The sequence below is a fragment of the Chiloscyllium plagiosum genome, unplaced genomic scaffold (genome assembly GCF_037043375.1).
Source record: "Chiloscyllium plagiosum isolate Xiang-an unplaced genomic scaffold, Cpla_swu_hap1 HiC_scaffold_39, whole genome shotgun sequence".
Classification (NCBI taxonomy): domain Eukaryota; kingdom Metazoa; phylum Chordata; class Chondrichthyes; order Orectolobiformes; family Hemiscylliidae; genus Chiloscyllium; species Chiloscyllium plagiosum.
The window spans coordinates 17,120,648-17,140,000 of NW_028270177.1; the positions used below are offsets into that span (position 1 = coordinate 17,120,648).

At 41.4% G+C, this 19,353-nt stretch overlaps 1 protein-coding gene across 3 annotated transcripts in view; it reads right to left on the reverse strand.

Annotated features, from left to right (window-relative positions):
- Window positions 1–19,353, reverse strand: part of sema6d (semaphorin 6D) — a 295,781-nt gene that overhangs the window by 203,461 nt on the left and 72,967 nt on the right. For all 3 annotated transcript variants that reach the window (XM_087981233.1, XM_043677352.2, XM_043677350.2), the window contains exon 2: window positions 12,204–12,275. The gene's annotated coding sequence lies outside the window, so the exon portion shown is untranslated. The remainder of the gene's footprint in view (window positions 1–12,203; window positions 12,276–19,353) is intronic.

Here is a 19,353-nt window from a genome sequence, read left to right on the forward strand (position 1 = left end):
TCCACCTGCTGTGGGTTGACCCACAATGCTCTGAGGGAAAGAATACCAGGATGTTGACCCAGTGGCTGTGAAGGAATGTTGATATCTTTCCAAGTCAAGCGATCTTCATCCCATGACCTGGCCTGACTGGTGAGTGTGTGTGTGTGTGTGAGAGAGAGATAAGATGAACCAGTCTGTAGGCAAATAGCCCTTATCCTTTCTGTCAGGAATTACATCTAAATAATTAGCATTTGGGCAACGCATTAGTGTCCATGGAAACATGCCCCAACAAGGAGTCAATCTCTTCAAGAGACATGGTGGTGGTGGTGGTGGTGGGGGGTGAGAAAATTGGTGTCAAATTAAGGTCACACAACATGCATTATGCAACTGGCATGGCACATGAAGTTCAGGTATGTGCTCATGGAGTGCTGTCTTTCATGGAATATTTCCAAAATAATGCAATTAAGCAGCCACATCCTGATTAAAAGAATGCGCTTAGCTATTCTCAGATCCTATTCACATTCACAGTTCTATAGCCTTGCCTTTCAGTGTCAAAGCTAATTACAGTTTTAGAGACTGTTAGGAGTTGGGGCCATACTTAAATCTATCACAGCAGATGCATCAAAGGTTGATTAACTCTTCATACTTTTCCTCTTCGCACCTACTTATCTACCTACAACAGCTGTTCTGTTAAACTAACCACACCCACAGATGCATAAATCCACCTTTAATAAATGATATCGCATTTTACTCTGTCATTACTTTTGTCATTGTTCTTGCTGAAGACTGCAAAGCCTTTTGTCCTCAAGCTGCTGTAAAATGCTTGAAGCTACAACAGAAACGGTCGAATACATATTTATTAGTAAAGTTTGAATGTTAGTTCACAACACTGATCTAAGAAAAATACTTTTTCCATGCACAGTAATATCTGCAACAGCTATCAGAACGGAGGAACTGAAGCCCTGACATAATGAGTACATATTTTTGTCACGTCCTATTTCCTCCTTGGAGAATTTAAATAATAATTCACAGACCAATGCATTTCATTAATGGCGCTTTTTTATGTTTACATGGTTGCAATGCCCCATTACCCAGCAGGTTCTAACTAAATTGGCAACCATTCATTAGAATTTGTTAAGATTGGAGACCTTTAACATGATCCTTCATTGCCATTGTGTTTTTTTTAAAAAAAAAGCTTGACTGAGGTTTTGATTTATGTCATGAAAGCAATGGACTTCAGTAATTAAAACTGTGCAAGAAAGTCACCTGGGTTGAGTATTTCTTTGTTTAAATTCCGCTAAGAACTTGTCGGGAATAATGACCTCCTTTACACTGCTCAGGAACCTGCCTTTCATTAGGGTATGTCTCTGGTGTACTCTGTGATGGGTTTTGGCTGGGGATACTCGGATGTTTATGGGAAGGCAGGCAATTTTGGTAATGAAAGTAATAATTTACAACAGACTTGGCTCTACTTCTAGCGCATTAACTACTTGTACCTGTGGCACTGGACTGTATTGCAATGTGTGATTTGAAGATTTATTTGGAGTGAATGTGAAAGACTCTAATGCTTAATGGGAGTACACAAATGAATGTAGGGTTTGTCGTTTAACACTGCAACCTCTGTGAAAAGATCTGCAGACACACTTAAAATAGGGAAAACACAGAAAGAATGCAAATAGTGTCTCTTCACAGTTCAAGTCTTTCTCTTTCCATTAGATGGAAGGGTCACCATTCAAGAATAGGTTTGCAACCATTAGTATTTCAATCTCAATCATGGAGACAGTAGTCAGGAATAAAGAGCAAAGACCAGTACCTTATTAAGGGAAAACACTGCTCACTATCTCAATCCCTTTAATACGGTATTTCTTTTTAAAAAAAGAAAACTTTAAATTCAAGTGTAATTTTGTCAGGTTCTATCAAGTGTGATTTCTGGACTTTTAAAAAAAATCCAATCAGCTGTAGATCAATGCAACTTTCCAGCAAGATGATAAAAGACAAAGCTTTTCAAAGTATATTAAGAAATTTTTTAAAAAACTCCAAATGTAGAAAACAGCAATTTGACATTGACATTTTTTAAACTGTGCGAAACCTGGAAAGGAACACATCACACCATATGCTCTGCATAAGATCTCCTTTGTCAAATACTAAAGCGAGTCTTTCAAATTGTTTGTGTAATTTCAATTTCCTTGTGACCCCTCATCAATTATCCAACTCGGAGCTTGCTGGAAATTGCTAGTGCCTTAAGGGTTAATGCTTTCAAAGAAATCCAAGTTAAGAAGTGCTTTCTGTATTCATAAATCTTTTACCATTATGAGTTGGGTAAGAATTGTGGTGAAAAAAAATACATCTGCCATCTGGTGTCAGATGCTTTACACAGGCAAAATTACAAAATGAAATTTAGATGAACTTCATTAGAAAATCAAGACCTAATTCATAGGGCTATTCATCACATTCTCATTCATGGATGCACTGCCACTAAAGAAACCGAAAGAAGTCTCGGATACGAATGGAACATAAAAGCTGAAATGGAGTGTGAAGGGATAGGCAAATAATGAGAAATCCAGTCAGGGAGAATATTGTCACTCCTTTTATTGGGTGAACTACTTAATTATTTTGGTGCAAACAATACAAGGGTCTGAATTGGCAATGTTGTGCTTTCAGCTTTCCTTTAGTTCCTTGTGTTATCAGTATTCCATTGGACACTTCCTCTCATTTAAAACTGGAAGTGAGGAATATGACCAGAGCTTGCTGACTCAAGCCGTGTTTTGTTGCATAGTGCAAAGCAGTTAGGTTCGATGACTGCAACACACAGGGGAATACATGTCTTTATTTTTAATTTCAAATGGACTATTTTGGCAGGCATAAAAATGAACTTGCAAACCATGTTCAGAATGTTTGTGAATACTTGTCACTTCTTGCTCCTAAGTGCAAAGTACCATGTGGGGTTGGGCCAACATGACCCAACCTGAACACTGCATTGTTGAAGGGATCTATTTTCTACAGGTAGGAGATTTACTCTGAGACTCTCTTTCAATCTTTGTTAGCACGCAATCAAAGCCTTTCTTCCCTGTACTTTTGGTATTCCACACTTCTCCAAACCCTCTCCTAAAGAAAGCAGGAGACGTCTTCTCTCAGTTACCAAAAATCCATTTTTCGAACATTCACAGATGCACCAAATACAGTATTCGGTATAACGGCAGTTAGATCGAATCAATGACACTGTAATAGGGAGTGCATCTTTTTTCATTTACTGGTAGGCAGAATAACAAGGTGGAGCTGGAAAGAACTGGAACAATGACAGATGTAATGCATGAGTGAATCTAATACCTGCTGGGGGCAAAGAAAGGCTTTGGAAATAACTCACACAAGATCTATCAAATTGCCATTACTGTCAACAAATTCCCCACAGCTTAATGCTGTTATCAGCAACAGTGGCCCAATGCAGATGGTTGGTTTTGCTGACTATTAGAGTTAAAAGGGGGGGGTGGGGGGGGGGGGGGGGGCGGAGGTTGGGTGATGATGTCTGATGGGGAAAAGCAAGGTGTAGACTTTCAATGCTGGCATTATTGGAGAGTTCTGCAAGATTTTGCCTCAGTTGAATGATTGCCAGACAGGAGTGTAGGTTGGAGATTACGCTGCATTCTGATTTGGAAGGAAGTGTTTGCTGCCACCATAGTTGCAGGGAGTCCACTCATACAGTCTTTGACCTCAATGCCAGCAACCCACAGGTAAACTACCTGCAGCAAAGAACAAAGTTGCCAAGTAATCATTTCCCCACTTGAACCCCTTGCTGTTTTGCTAACCAACCCCACTTGCCTCCCACTCACTGTTCCTCTTGACTACCATCCCAACCTTTGAGTTGAAGCTACCTCACCCACTGATCTGCTTCAAGTAAAGTAATATGCTGGGAAATGAGAGGAGGATGGAAGAGTCCAAAACTAGAGGGCATAGGTTTAAGGTGAAAGGGGAAAGATTTAAAGAGGACCTTAGGGGCCACTTTTTCACACAGAGGGTGGTGCGTGTGTGGAATGAGCTGCCAGAGAAAGTGGCAGAGGCTGGTACAATTACAACATTTAAAAAGCATCTGGATGGGTATATGAATAGGAAGGGTTTAGAGGAATATGAGCCAAGCGCTGGCAAATGAGACTAGATTAATTTAGGATAGCTGGTTGGCATGGACGAGTTGGATTGGCATGGACGAGTTGGACCGAAGGGTCTGTTTCTGTGCTGTACAATTCTATGACTCCTTGAGTGGCAAATAAAGTGGTCGAACGATGGTGACTGAGAGGCAGCAACTGCATCACACAGCAAATGATGTCAGAAGTACCAACTTCCTGTTACAATATGTTGGCAGGAGATACCAGTGATTCCAACTAGCCAGCTGGTGAAGGATCAAACTTGAGCCAATCTTGTCACACTTTAGGGAATGGGAAAGCTCAAGCTTCTGCCTTTTGAACAAACTCTGTACTTTTGCCAGTTCCATCTTCCTCCTGGCCATTAACCCAAACTGAACCTGTCTGATTGAAGCCTGTGTCCTCTGTGACTCCAAGCTGAACTTCAAAACTGACACTGACTCCATCATAAAAAAAAAGTCACTTTTACCCTGTCTACTTCTGCATCACCGCAGTCCATTTATCACTAAAACCCTCACTGTTCCCAGTCCCAATTACTCCATGATTGTATTGAACAGTGTCACATTCTTGGAAAACATCAGCTCACTAAAAGCTCTGGAGCCTGTAAGGTATTCTGCATCAGGTCCTTCTCATCCATTACTGCCTTCCTTCCTGATCCACACTGGCTCTTAATCTTTCAGACCATCCCAAACCAGATCTCCAACTTCAAGTTACAATCAGGCAAAGGATCAGGAAAATTTACATTTAAAGTGGGACAATATGTGAGATCCAGGGCATTTACTAAGAGAATAAAGCCACTGGATTCCACAGTTTTGAACAAATAACAAACTTGACAATACAGCACTAGATTACAATCTACAACACATGCACATCCTACTTCTCATGCCCATTGTTAATATGTGGTAACAGACTGTGACTAAATATCCCATATCAAATGGTAAGTGCAATCTGGCCAAATCCCCATATATTTCTCAGGACAGACTAGGGGCTTGTTCTTGGTCATTTCAGAAGCAAGGCTGTACGTGCTTTTACATCATGAAGCTGCTCCATCTCTGTCAGGGAATGGCTCTCTGGCTCCAGCATTCTCAGACCCCAACTCGCTGGTTGGCAGGATACCTCAGTCAGTTACTGATGTGCCTCTGCTCCCAGGTGAAGCATTAGCACTGGCCAGCACTGACAGTGGCTACGTGGATGCTGCTGGTTCCTGAGATGGCAGGGCTGACGTTTGAGGAGAGATTGTACTCCGTCAATGTTGGAAGAAAGAGATGGGATCGCATAGAAATCTATAAAATTCTAACACGGCCAGACAGGGTAGATGCAGGAAAGATGTTGCCATTGGTGAGGGAGTCCAGAAACCGGGGTCATACTTAAAGGATAAGGGATAAACCTTTTAAAGAGGCTGGTACAATTACAGCATTTAAAAGGCACCTGAATGGATATATGAATAAGAAGTGTTTAGAGGAATATTTGCCAAATGCTGGCAAATGGAACTAGTTTTAATATAGGATATCTGGTCGGCATGGATGAGTTGGACTGAAGGGTCTATTTCCATGCTGTACGACTGTATGATTTGATGACTGAGATGAGGAGAAATTTCTTCACCCAGAGGTTGGTGAGTCTGTGGAATTCATTACCACAGAAAGTAGTTGAGGCCAAAACATTGCGCTTTCAAGAAGGATGTGGATACAGCTCTTGTGGCTAAAGGGATCAAGGGTTTTGGGGGGGGGAGCGAGGTTATTGAGCTTGATGGTCACCCATGATCATACTGAGTGGTGGGGCAGACTTGAATGGTCAAATGACTTACTGCTCCTCCTATCTTCTATGTCCCCATGAGATGCTAGCCCAGTGATTGGGTCAGAATCAGCTGGGAGACACTCCAGCAGGGGCCACATAATTGGTGACCTCTGGGAATATGTCCCTCCATATTCTGCCAGCCCCCAAGGTTGAGTTGTCTCTTGCTTTAGCCCTTGTGGCATGAACTCAGCGCAAGCCATTAAGTTCAGGCCTGGATTTCCTCCTTCAGCTTGGCTTCCATCCTTATGTGATTACCTTTCTCTGGACTGCCCAGAGACTCTACATCAACATTAAAAGCAGCAATGGAGGCAGTGCAGGGAAGGTTCACTCGGCTGATACCGGTAAGGAGTGACTGTCTTATTTGGAGAGGTTGAGTAGGTTGGTTCCATACTCATGGAATTTAAAAGAATGAAATGTGACTTTTTTGAAACATTATTGTTGGGAGCGGGGTGAGGGGTGGTGCTTTTAACAGGATCGCTGTAGAAATGTCGTTTCCCTTCAGGAAAGTCAAAGGCCAATGGGCATTATCTCAGAATAAGGGGTTGTACATTTAACACATTGAAGTGAACTGGAATTCCTTCTTTCACAGGGCATTAAATGTGTGGAATTTTCCTTACCACAGAGAGCTGCCTAGGCTGGACTGTTAAGTATGTTCAAGGCTGAGATGGACAGATTTTTCATCAGTAAGGGAATCAAAGGTTAGGCAGGAAAGTAGAGATGAGGATTATCAGATCAGCCATGATCTCATTGAATGGCAGAGTGGACTCAATGGCATACTTGTGTTCTTCTATCTTAAGGCCTTATAATTGCAAGTTGTTATTGGGGTTTAGCTCTCATGACGAATTCGCTACATCAACCATGTTTATTGTAATTTGGTGATGCCCTCTGACCCACCACTAAAAAAGAACTTGCATTTATAGAGCACAGCTCATAAACTTGCACTCACTCCTTGAGCCAAACAGATTGAAAATACCACTTTGTACAAGAAGTCATAATAATTTCAATCATCTGAGCAATAGCATTTCAGAAGTAATAGCTAACCATTCTGTATAAAATAAATAGCCAGAGTGCTAGTATTTAATGGGATTAATTAGTTCAGCAAGTTTTATTTGAAAATTAGCTTTTCTGAAATATTGCAATTAACTGCTCCTGTTTAGACTGGTCTGAGTAATCATGAAATTACATGTGTTACTGCCTGTTATAAGTTGCAAGTGAAATTGTATGCTGGGAATGTTTGCAAGAAAGAAAATGCCCTATTTTCAAACAGGTTTCTAACACATAGAGCATCCCTTAACAACAATGTGCATTAATATAGTGCCTTTAATATAGCACTTTTAAAGTCGTGGACTGTCCCCTGGTTGTTATGAAGCACCAATCCACATAAGGAGATATTCCGGACAGGTGACCGAACATCTGGACAAAGATTGTAAAGGAGAACCAGAAAGGCTGGAGATGGAAGTGTTTAGAGAAGGAATTCCAGAGCTTAGATATGATTTGATTTGATTTATTATTGTCACATGTACCTAGGTACAGTAGAAAGTTTGGTTTTGCGTGCAGTACAGGCAGATCATACAATATAAAGTGCATTAGGGTAACAGAATAGAATGAGGAATACAATGTTACAGCTGCAGAGAAGGTGCACAAAGAGCAAGGTCAACGTTTCATTTAAAATTTGAGAGATCCATTCAGAACTTGAGAGCTTAGGCTGCTGAAGACTTGTCCAGTAACAGTGGGACAAATAAAATTGGAAATAACAAGGAACAAAGAAAATTTACAGGCCCTTCGGCCCTCCAAGCCTGAGCCGATCCAAATGCACTGTCTAAACCTGTCGGTCAATTCCTGAGCATCTGTATCCTTCTGCTCCCCATCTACTCCTGCATTTATCCAGACACATCTTAAATGAATCTACTGTGCCTGCCTCTACCACCTCTGCCGGCAACGCATTCCAAATGCCCATTGTGTGAAGTACTTGCCGTGTGTATCCCCCTTAAACTTTCCACCTCTCACCTTGAAAGCGTGAACTCTCATTATTGAATCCTTCACCCTGGGGAAAACGCTTATTTCTACCCACCCTGTCTATACCCTTCATGATTTTGTAAACCTCAATCGGGTCCCCCCTCAATATCATTTTTTCTAGTGAAAACAAACCTAACCTACTCAACCTCTCTTCATAGCTAGCACCTTCCATACCAGGCAACATCCTAGTAAACCTTCTCTGCACCCTCTCCAAAGCATCCACATCCTTTTGGTAATGTGGCAACCAGAACTGTACACAGTATTCTAAATGTGGCCGAACCAATGTCTTGTACAATGTTAACATGACTTGTCAGCTCTTATACTCATTACCCCGTCCAATGAAGGCAAGCATACCCTATGCCTTCTTGATTTGGAGATGCCGGTGTTGGACTGGGGTGTACAAAGTTAAAAATCACACAACACCAGGTTATAGTCCAACAGGTTTAATTGGAAGCACACTAGCTTTTGGAGCGACGCTCCTTCATCAGGTGATAATGACGCTATCACCTGATGAAGGAGCGTCACTCTGAAAGCTAGTGTGCTTCCAATTAAACCTGTTGGACTATAACCTGGTGTTGTGTGATCTTTAACTTTGTATGCCTTCTTGATCACTCTATCTACCTGTGTAGCAACATTCAGGGTACAATGGACCTGCACCCCCAGATCTCTCTGCCCATCAACTTTTCCCAAGGCTCTTCCGTTCATTGTATAATTCGCTCTAGAATCAGTCTTGACTAAATGCATCACCTCTGCACAACAGACCAGAACTGGAGGAGTGCAGAAATCCTGGAGGGTTGGGGGACTGGAGGAAATTCCAGAGTTATGGATGGAGCAAGAGAAAGGAGGGATCAGGAAACAAGGATGAGAATTTGAAAAGGCAATATTGTTGGATCGGGGATCGATGTAGGCCAGTGGGTAGACAGAAGGTATGAACAGGGCTCGGTGAGGGTGTTACAGGCTGCAGAGATTTAGATGAGTTCAGAATTTATGAAAGATGAGAGAGGCGAGGCCAGCTAGGTGTGCAATGGAATAATCAATCAAATCTGGATGTAACAAAGACATGGTTGAGGGTTTCAGCAACAGCTGAGCTGGGGTAGAGACAGAAGGTGGCAGTCTTGTGGTCGGAAGTTCATTATTAGTCAAATATGATGCCAAGATTGGAAACAATCTGGATGTCATGTAAACAGTGTGGGAAATCGACTCCAGTGGAAAAGATGGAAGAGATCCTGGGGAGTTGCAGCTAGGTATCATCAACCTACCTGTGTATCTGTTATCTGAACTGCAGTCGGCGCTCACAGCATATTGATGTTAAGGTCATCTTGGAAGATCTAGGTGTATCTTATACTAGGAAGAGACCTGGCTGAAAGCAGAGATCCTTTTAAAACTTATCTTTACTTCCAGGCTTTTAACTATACACAGAACTACTGCTCTCTGATTTCTCACATTCGCTTCCTTGTGCCAGCACTGTGATATAGCTCCTTGCTCAGCGCTGTTAGAGTTAATCATTTACTCTACATGTAGCACAGAATGGGATGGTGCATCCTAACCACAAGCTCAACAGTTTTTTTAAATATGTGGTAAGCAGATGGCAACCTCTAAGAGAGCTGGGCTCGGGAACCAAACCATTTTAGTTACAATATTGTTAACAGCATGGATCCACCAATCTGTTCAATGCATTTTCTTGGACATTTAAGCAAGGGTCATGTTCTACTACTTACGGATGCTGGCAAGACCACAGACTGAGGTGTGGGGAGGGTGGTGTTCAGGGGAAGAAAGTACACAGCATCTACAGAATGAAAGGGATCCAAACGATTCAGCCAGAAACAGAGCCTAGGCCTCATACTGTGTGTCTGAACAAAATTATGAGTCTGTTACATCATTTGTAGGTTTCTTTTTAATCCTTCATCCTCCAACAATGGAGATGTTGCTCTTTCTCTCATGAACAACAAAAAATCTTGGCTCTCCATGCAAAAGGTTTGAATTTTTCATCCTGGACATTCAAACCTTGCAATTATAGTTTGCCATATTAGGAGCTGAATAGTGCAATTTGTACAACTTCCACTGACCTTGCTATTTTAAGGCTGGCATTCATTCATACATTTTAATTGCGTGAACAATAGAAAAAGATCATATGAACTTATTCCGTGATTGTCCTCTTATTTCTCCAACAGTAATGATCACATTCCATTAACAATTTCAATCTTGAGAATGCTTGACAAGTAGAAGGTGGGATAAAGTTCCCTTTGCAAGATCAGAAGATCACGCCTAACTGCACAGTATTGTATATCCCAGTCCTTGATTGAGATCGTTAGATCTAATGCTGAACTTTGTGCAATTCAATGCTGTGTACTTGTGCCAAAAAGAATTGGATTGATAATCGTTTTACTTGGGTGTCTTACAGGCAGCACAAAAAAAGAAGATTTTCATGCTGTAAGCCAACATTGGACTTAAGCCCAGGCCCCAGAAGTGAAACGATGAGTTCAAATCCTTTACTTTTTAAAATGCTGCACAGATTGCTGTTCGACACAAGCATGTTGTTACAACTCAAAGATTTCTTTTAAAGGACTTTGGTTCAATAATGCATTGAGAAAATTTCGCAAACATTCTACTTAACAATGCTCTAATTGAAACGCTTTTCCACACAATGTCAATATATGCAAATCTTTGAACAAAAAGCAACAGTGTGGGCTAGAAATGTAGAGAATGAGGGATAGCTTGTTCAGCTTTACCATAAAGGACCACGTGCTTTCAAAATTCCATCGCTTCCTATAGTCGTTCATCCAAGATCTGCCCACTGGTCAATACAGCTTGGTTGGTATACCATTTGGCTCACAAGGCAGCCCACTATCTTACTCAGAATGTTTTGCTGTGTACCTTTTTGAAAGGTTTTGATTCTGCCAACAGTACAAAGGTTTGAACTGATTGTCACTTGTGCTCTCCACTGCCTTCTGAGTATTAATAATGCTGTCTGGGGACCAACCTCAATCCAGCCTAAATAATTTAAAGTCAGTCACAAACTACTACTGCAGCAGTGCAACAAAAAACTTTCAACCTTTTATCATGTTTCTGTGTACAGCAGAAACATCCCATTACTTTTTTACCTTTTGCACATAAAATAATGAAGGTAGAGTTAATGAGTTCTGCACGTCTGTAATACCATGTCTCCACTCTCTCTCTCCATTTAGCAGTGCAAATGGACAACCTGAGCTGCAGAAATGGGCCCTAGTCTTGGGCAAAGGACTGAGATTTATTGCCAGTTTTTCATTATCGTTTCTGATTAGGGAAGGGGATTTGGCATGGTGCAATGTCTGCAGATTTCTACACTTGCACATGCTGCTTCAATTCTGCTGTTTTGCACAAAAATCTCCAAATTAAAACAAATCACTTGTGACAATAGCTGGTTAATTGGGTCTGTGATTGCATGTGGAAAAAGAAGCCTTCATCAATAATTTGCAAGTTGACTTACAAATGCACCCTCTCAAATCAAGATTCAACTTGTGCCATTTCCTGAAGGACACTGCTTTGTAATCTGCTCATCTGTTTTCAGACTGAACACTGTTATTTTAGTAGTATTAACTGTTTTAGTTATTTGGTTTTATTAACCACACCCCTCCGCACCCTCTCCTTTGAAGGTGACGAACATTGTGGAGCTATGGCAACGGTATTCCAGCCCTCTCATACTTTGCTGGTAGCTGAACAGTGAATTGAGATTGGCTATTTGGCCATGGAGGGAACCACAGGCAAATCTAGCTGGTCCTGACATCTATTCATGGAACATTTTCCAGTGGGGTGAGATTATAGGATACGAATCAGAAGTAGGAACCTTGGCACTTGTTCTTAGCCTTTCCTAAGCTTGAAATACTGCAGCCAACTGCAACACCCAATTTGGATCAGGTTAATACTGACTGGAAGTTGAAACTTGGATTTTCCTGGCTTGCATAAGCTTTATGCTACATGCCTTTATCTGTACAGCCATTGGCAGGGATCTTGAATTCTTTTTATGAGGTTGCTCTGCCTGCACACGTAAATGCTTCTCAAATTTCTATAAAGTAGGCAAATTGTACTCAAAAAGCCTAAATTGGTTATGGTACGTCAGAAATCAATGAACCATTATCAAGCACACCTCCAACATCAAAATATCAAGGTGACCCTTCGAGCTACTGAATGGGATCACTAATCCTCCATGATTCACCTAGCTTAATGGTTGTAGGTTTTGCTGAATCATTTTGAAAAACTTAATGGTTGTATGAAGTACAAATTCAAGTTCACTGCAGACCTTACCTGTGAAAACAGGCCTGCAGTTGTGGTTCTCAGGCTTAAAACACACACAGGCTCAAATAGTGACGCTGTAGTCTGGAATAAAAAGAAAACATGATTGAAAAACCTTCCTACTGGTCGTGTTAAGATGTCTTTGATTGTACACTTGTGACTTACACATAAGTTGCTTCATAGAAGTCAAACACAGGTCTGACTGTGCTCTTGCCAAATGTATTCAGAATACACCATATTGTTTTTAATCATACTCACAGAAAAGGCAATGCAGTTCACACAAGGTAAACATTTAGAACAATTTTTCAGTACTACCCACACAAGGCAACATCATTAACACAGCAGTTTAATAATTAGACAATTTGCATGTTGTGTGTCAGACTGAATTTGTCATGTGAATGGAGGTTTGGCCTACACACCCGCAGACAGTTCAAAGGGAAGAGTCTCCATCTGCACTATTATACCTCAATTTCAGGCAAGCATAAGTGCATAAAAACAAACCATTTGGACAGTTGTTGCTTTTCTATGTAGAATGACGATTTTAGTCTTTGTTAAAATTGCTACTTAGCATGGGGAAGTTATTGTCAAAACTTGGTAATTTAAAGGTTTTATTTTACAGAAATGGCAAAATGCATTTTGAAGAGACATTGATTTCCCAAGGCCCCTGCTGAGATTGATTAGCTTTTAGAGGCGAGTTTGGCAACCCTCCAACTTTACTTCAATGCATCAGCACTGAGACAGCAGCAAAAGGTCAATCACATGAAGCGGCAGATTTTGATCAGGAAACAGCAGATTCCCCCAAATTCTGCAACATAAGGGTGGGAAACAAGTGGAAATTGGGCATGCAATCACCTTCAAAGTTGTTTTATCTGACAGGCTGCAAGTGCTCACATAGGACCGGACATTTCTGAAAACCTCAAGAGCTCAATTGTTTCTTCGAAAATTGGAAAATGTTGTTGGAAAAGGCCCACTGGCATAAAAATATTCACAAAAATTGTGAAAAGGAACACAATCATCGAGGAAGTATTGCAGTTCAAATCGAGGTCTACGACAGGGACAAAGTAACGTTATAACGCTGAGCTATAGCAGCATTTCATAAGTAATGTCATGTCCCGCTGGGGTATTGTGTTGGAAATCAAGCTCCACTATTGCTGGAAACCTGCCAAAGTCAAAGATTTTATCAAACTTTGAAATATTCCCTGATATACTTAAATAAAATAAAGTACTGCTGATGCTGGAAATCTGAAACAAAAGCTAGCAGCATTTGTCGAGAGAAAGCAGAGTTAATGTTTCAAGTCCAGTGACCCTTCTTCAGAGTAGTTTTGCCAACAATGTCTGGTTTTGCTCCCCAATTTGCTTGTCTGTTGTGACCTAGCTAAACAGAAAACATGGATAATGCTTCTGAACTAACGAGAATTACTATTTATTACAAATATATTGAATTCTGCTAAAAGTAAAGGAAATGAACTACTGACATGCAACTCTACTTGTTAAAGCTCCGCTTGTTTTATAAAAAAATCCTACGCACTCATATAGACAGACAAAAATATTGGTGCTATGGCTGGAGGCAATAAGCTGGGAAGGCAGCTCAATGGTCCTTGTTCAAAGGGTTTGATGAGATGATTCTTTTCATGGCCAGGATTTGGGGTTCTTTGATCTCTTTCCTCCAGGTTCTTTTTCTGTCCTTTGTAGGAGGCCCGGGCAATTCTTAGCTACTGCTTAAACGCCACCATAAATAGCAACTGGTGAGAGAAGATAACTGGCTTTTTTCAGGAATTGGTTATTTTCTTCTCCAGAGATACACTGCTTTCCTGTTTGGGAGCTGAAAAGGTCTTAGTGATTTTGTTCATACCCACAAGCTGTTCAGCAACCCTGGAGCCAAACTTATAGTTGTGGCTAGGCAGATGGCTTTTGTTGTCCAGAGCTGGGCACAATTCCACAAACCAATCAGCTACTTGTTGCCAGCTGAATCTCACTTTGTACACTCCCCTCGTGCTAGCACATCTACAATCAGCCTCCTCCGCTGGTTGAACAAAGCAGCAGTGTAAACACCACTTCCAATGAGTTTCTGCAACTGAGTTTTAAAAGTGCAGCAATCCCTTTCCTAATACTTCATCATTTTTTCCATTTCAAGCCTCAAGACAAAAAAAACAGAAAATTAAAAAGATATGATTGTTATAATAAGTAACACACATCGTCATCTTTGAAGGAAAACCAGCAGGTTTCCACAAGTGATTTGGTATGAGCAACTTGTGTCATGCTCCAGTACATCATGAATTATCTGACAATATTTAAACATTGTGAATACAGTTTTAAAAAATGATCATTGCAAGTTCTACTATATGCCCTTTTGATTCATGAGCTGGACATATGCATCCATTGACAAACTCAAAACTCTCTGTGTTAAAGAATGGACCACCAACAAAAAGAACTGCAGCTTTCAACTGACTTACCTTTCTGTTAAACTGTGGGCAAAGGAAGGATTGACATTCTAAGTGCATTGGATGAACATAAAATTGATCCAATTGACCTTTTGTTGTATTATGATAGTCTCTCATCCAGCTCAGTTTGGATGACCTTCAAAGGGTCAACCAACAATACAGGATGTTTGATCAACAGACCTTGGATGAAGGGCAGCACGGTGGCTCAGTCGTTAGCACTGCTGCCTCACAGCACCAGGGACCCAGGTTTGATTGCAGCCTCAGGGGACTGTCTATGTGGGGTTTGCACATTCTCCCTCTGTCTGTGCGGGTTTCCTCCCACAATCCAAAGATGTGCAAGTTAGGTGAATTGGTGATGCTAAATTGCCTAAAGTATTTAGGGATGTGCAGGCTAGTTACATTAGTCAGGGGAAATGTAGAGTATAGGGTAGGGGAATGGGTCTGGGTGGAATACTCTTTAGATGGTTGGTGTGGACTTGTTAGGCCTAATGGCCTGTTTCCACACTGTAGTCATTCTAAGAAAATTCTATGAAGGGCTTTGAACTGATACAAGTCACATGATGAGCACAGCCATGTTTTCTCTCCCTGATTGTAAAAAAGCAAAAGCTGACTTGTAGAGACAGAGTTTCATCAGAGGCTATCAGAAAGGCTGTCAGACCAGCTGCAAGTCAGTGAAGCTGCCAGAGTAAGAACCATCAATATCTTGAAAAATGGGAGAACTGTTTTACCTGTTCGAATTTCAAGTTCAGCCAAGAACTAACCAATTCAACTACAAGAAGTCTGGAAATCCTCTGCTTTTCAAGACATTCACTCCAGTCAATTATCAACACATCAAATAGACCACAGGCCTGCAACAATACAGACTGAGACAATTATACATTGTGACTGTACTGCTTCCTTTATCTATAACCAATATGTGCATATGTGATTGTATGTGTGATTCAAGTAAGTGTTTTTTTTAACATTCAGGGCAAGTGTGGACAACAAATGATCTTCTTTATTGTAAATTTACAAAATGCTTGCTGCTGGAAATACTTAAATTGGGACAATCACTTTGAGGGTAAGAAAATGCAGTATAAAACAACAGTAAGAAAACAGAAGTTGTGCCCATGACACTTGCACAAGGAAACCAAAAATATAAGAAGGAGCAAAGTGTCAGGGGAAACACTGAAAACCCACAAACCACAATACCAGCAAAGGAATTACTTCCAAAGAGCTAAAGAAAGCAATTGGTTAGAAATGTGAATTGTACAGTAATATAGACAATAGGCTGCCGTCCTACCAAGAATGATTTCAACACAAAGTCATTAATTGGCATTTTATTAAAAAGATTGAATGTCATATAAATACACTCACAGCCAGTATACTGGCTGGGATTTTATCAAGCTTGTCCACTGGTCTGAGAACCATTGTGGAACCTCTGTTAGTCCTGTGAGTAAGGTCTGATGGAATTCAATTGGTCACTGCCAGGCTTTTCTTGCAACGTGGATCCATGGCATGGGATGTCCCAAACACCGAAAGCTGTTGGCCAATTAGAGTGTGTTCGCTTCTCATGTTGCCAATGCCAGTTGAAATAGTGCCCGTTTATGGTACTGTACCCAACTGAGGCCCAGTCCCGTTGACAAAGCCTGTGTCACAGGTGAGTGAAAATTGAATGGAGATAATGTGTGGGGGAGGGCACTGGAGCAGTAAGAGGGTGCCTCAGGCAAGGGCCAGTTCAGTGGTTTTCAGTGGCACCATTGCCCCCCTACCATCAGAGTACCTCATACTGAGGGAATGCCCTAGCAACCCTGACCCTCGGGAGGATATTGGCTTTACCTGGCCCATTTCTAAAGGTGCTATTTTAATCTTGCAATTGTGCTGGGCTCAAGGATAAAGGTTTTCAATTGGCAATCTTAACAGATGTCCCACTCTTGGCTGGGAACCCACATCAGCTCCTTCCAATCTCCAATTAATAAGGGGAAGACATCCTGACATGGCGACTGACAAATGGCCTCTCCTAGTATTAAGTGGCCATAACCAGCAATGGTGCCCACTGCAACCCGTTATATAAAAGCCAGCCTCATGAAACTGCAACCGACGCTTCAGTGCAGAAGATATACATATTATAGCCAAGTGATTTTTATTGTACAGCTGACCTGAGCCAGCCAACTTATCCTGGCTTTGGGCAATCTGTCCTTAAAACATCACCTTCAACTCCAGTCTTCAATTGTGCTTTCACTGTTATACTATTTCTGGGGATGCATTACTCCTGAATTATCAGCATTCCATTACCCTCCACCTATTCTCAATCGCATTTTCCAACATCTGATGATCTTGAATTCCACAGGAAGATTGTTGATGTTTTATGGATAATCCAACATTAAATAAGCCTTGCCATCAAAACAATGATACTTAGTCTTTCCTCTTTCAAGGAGATATATCCTAAATCTTTGTCCTTCAGTTCAGAGTGTGCATTTTGATTGCATGTACAGGTCAGTGTGGTAACACACAATTCAATGAGCTCAACAGCATGTATTTCTATAAAACACAATTCAATACTTGGTTCCAAGTAAAACAGTTTTAAATTAATGGTAAGAATGAAATTTTGATGTTAATTAATTCTTGTTTCTACACTATCATTCTGCTCAATAAGTATGAGATGTAACTTTTAGTTATGACGGGCAGAGTCTGAGAGCTTTGTAGTTTCTGTTTGTCTGGTGTGAGTCTGGAACAAGTAACTATTATTTTCACTAGAAAGTTTCTTGTCCAGCTTGTACAGTAAAATCTCCTAGCTATTTTAAATTCAGAACATATGTATTGAAAGGAGCCTAAAGTGGGTAACATATATAATACTATGTGAACGAACACTAAATCAAACGAACATTGCATAGCTCCGATGAGTGTAGAGATATCTAAGACAACCATTTAAGAGTCTGCAGATCCTCTCAATTACACATGGTGTGGTGTATGTTCAATTGAATTTGACCTATGTAAAGGTCCATTGAACAACTGATGTAATTCACAGTTCAGCTGTAGGCAGGTGACACCTAGATAGGATTAGAAACCTGCTTACATCTGTGGTGTGAGCAGGATATTACTGTTCCCTACAGACTCTGTAACTAAGAAAAATTAGTCCCATTTGTGGAACCTAAAAATTGACTGATTTATTGTTGTTACGTGTACCGAGATACAGAGAAAGTGTTGCTTTGCGTGCTATACAGGCAGATCATACCATACAAGGTGCATCATGGTAGTGGAACAGAGTGCAGAATACAGTGTTACAGCTGCAGAGAAGGTGCAGAGAGAGAGATCAGAATTACCATTTGGGAGGTCCATTCAAAAGTCTGATAATAGTGGGGAAGACACTGTTCTTGAATCTATTTGTACATGAATTCAAACTTTTATATCTTCGGCCTGATGGAAGAGAGTGGAAGAAAGTATAACCAGGGTGGGAGGGCTCTTTGATTATGTTGGTTGCTTTCCCAAGGCAGTAGGAAGTATAGGATGGAGTCAATGGATGGGAGGCTGGTTTGTGTGATGGACTGGGCTGTAGTCTCTTGCCATCTTGGGGACAGTAGTTGCCAACCACACTGTGATGCATCCAGATAGGATGCTTTCTACCGTACATCCATAAAAATTGGTAAGAGTCCTTTTGGACTTACCAAATGTCCTTAGCCTTCTGAGGAATTAAAGACATTGTTGTGCTTTCTTGACCATCATGTCGATGTGAGTGGACCAGGACAGATCATTGGTGATCATCACTCCCAGGAACTTGATGCTCTCAATCATCTCCAGCTCAGCACCAGTGATACAGACAGGGGTGCTCCCCCCACTCCGCTTCCTGAAGTCAGTGACCAGCTTCTTCGTTTTGCTGATGTTGATGGAGAGATTGATGTCTTTACACCATGCTGCTAAGGACTCAGTCTCTTTCCTGTATTCTGTCTCATTGCTGTTTGAGATCTGCCCTACAAGGGTGGTGTCATCAGCAGACGTAAATGGAGTTGGGGTGGAATTTGGCCACACTGTTGTGAGTATATAAGGAGTATAGCAGAGGGCTGAGTACACAGCCTTGTGGGACATCGGTGTTGTGGATTATGGTGGAGGAGGTGTTGATGGCTGGTCTTACTGATTGTGGTCTATGGGGCAGGAAGTCGAGGGTCCAGTTACAGAGGAGGGAGTGAGACCTAGGCTTCGAAGTTTCGAGATGTGTTTGTTTGGAATTATGGTGTTGAATGCGGAGCTGTAGTCAATAAGTAGGAGCCTGATGTAGGAATGCGTATCATCCACATGTCCCAGGGATGAGTGTAGAGCCAGACAGATGCTGTCTGCTGTGGATCTGTTGCACCAGTTGGCAAATTATAAAGGATCAAGGTGGTTTGGGAGGCTGGAGTTGATGTAAGTCATGACTAACATCTCAGAGCCACCGGGTGGAGTCATTAAGGCACGCTGCATGATGTTTCTTTGGCACCGGGATGATAGTGGTCTCCTTGAAGCAGGTGAGGACTTTGGATCGTAGTAAGGAGAGGTTAAAGATATTCTGTGAATACGCCCACCAGCTGGTCTGTACAGGACCTGTGTGCACAGCCGGGAATTCTATGCTTTCCAGGGGTTCACTCTCAAGAAGGTCAATCTGACATCTCTGACAGTGACCGTGAGTACAGATGCACCTGAGGCTGTTGGAATAGAGGACATTGTTCCACTGACTTTCTGTTCAAAGTGAGTATAGAATGCATTGAGCA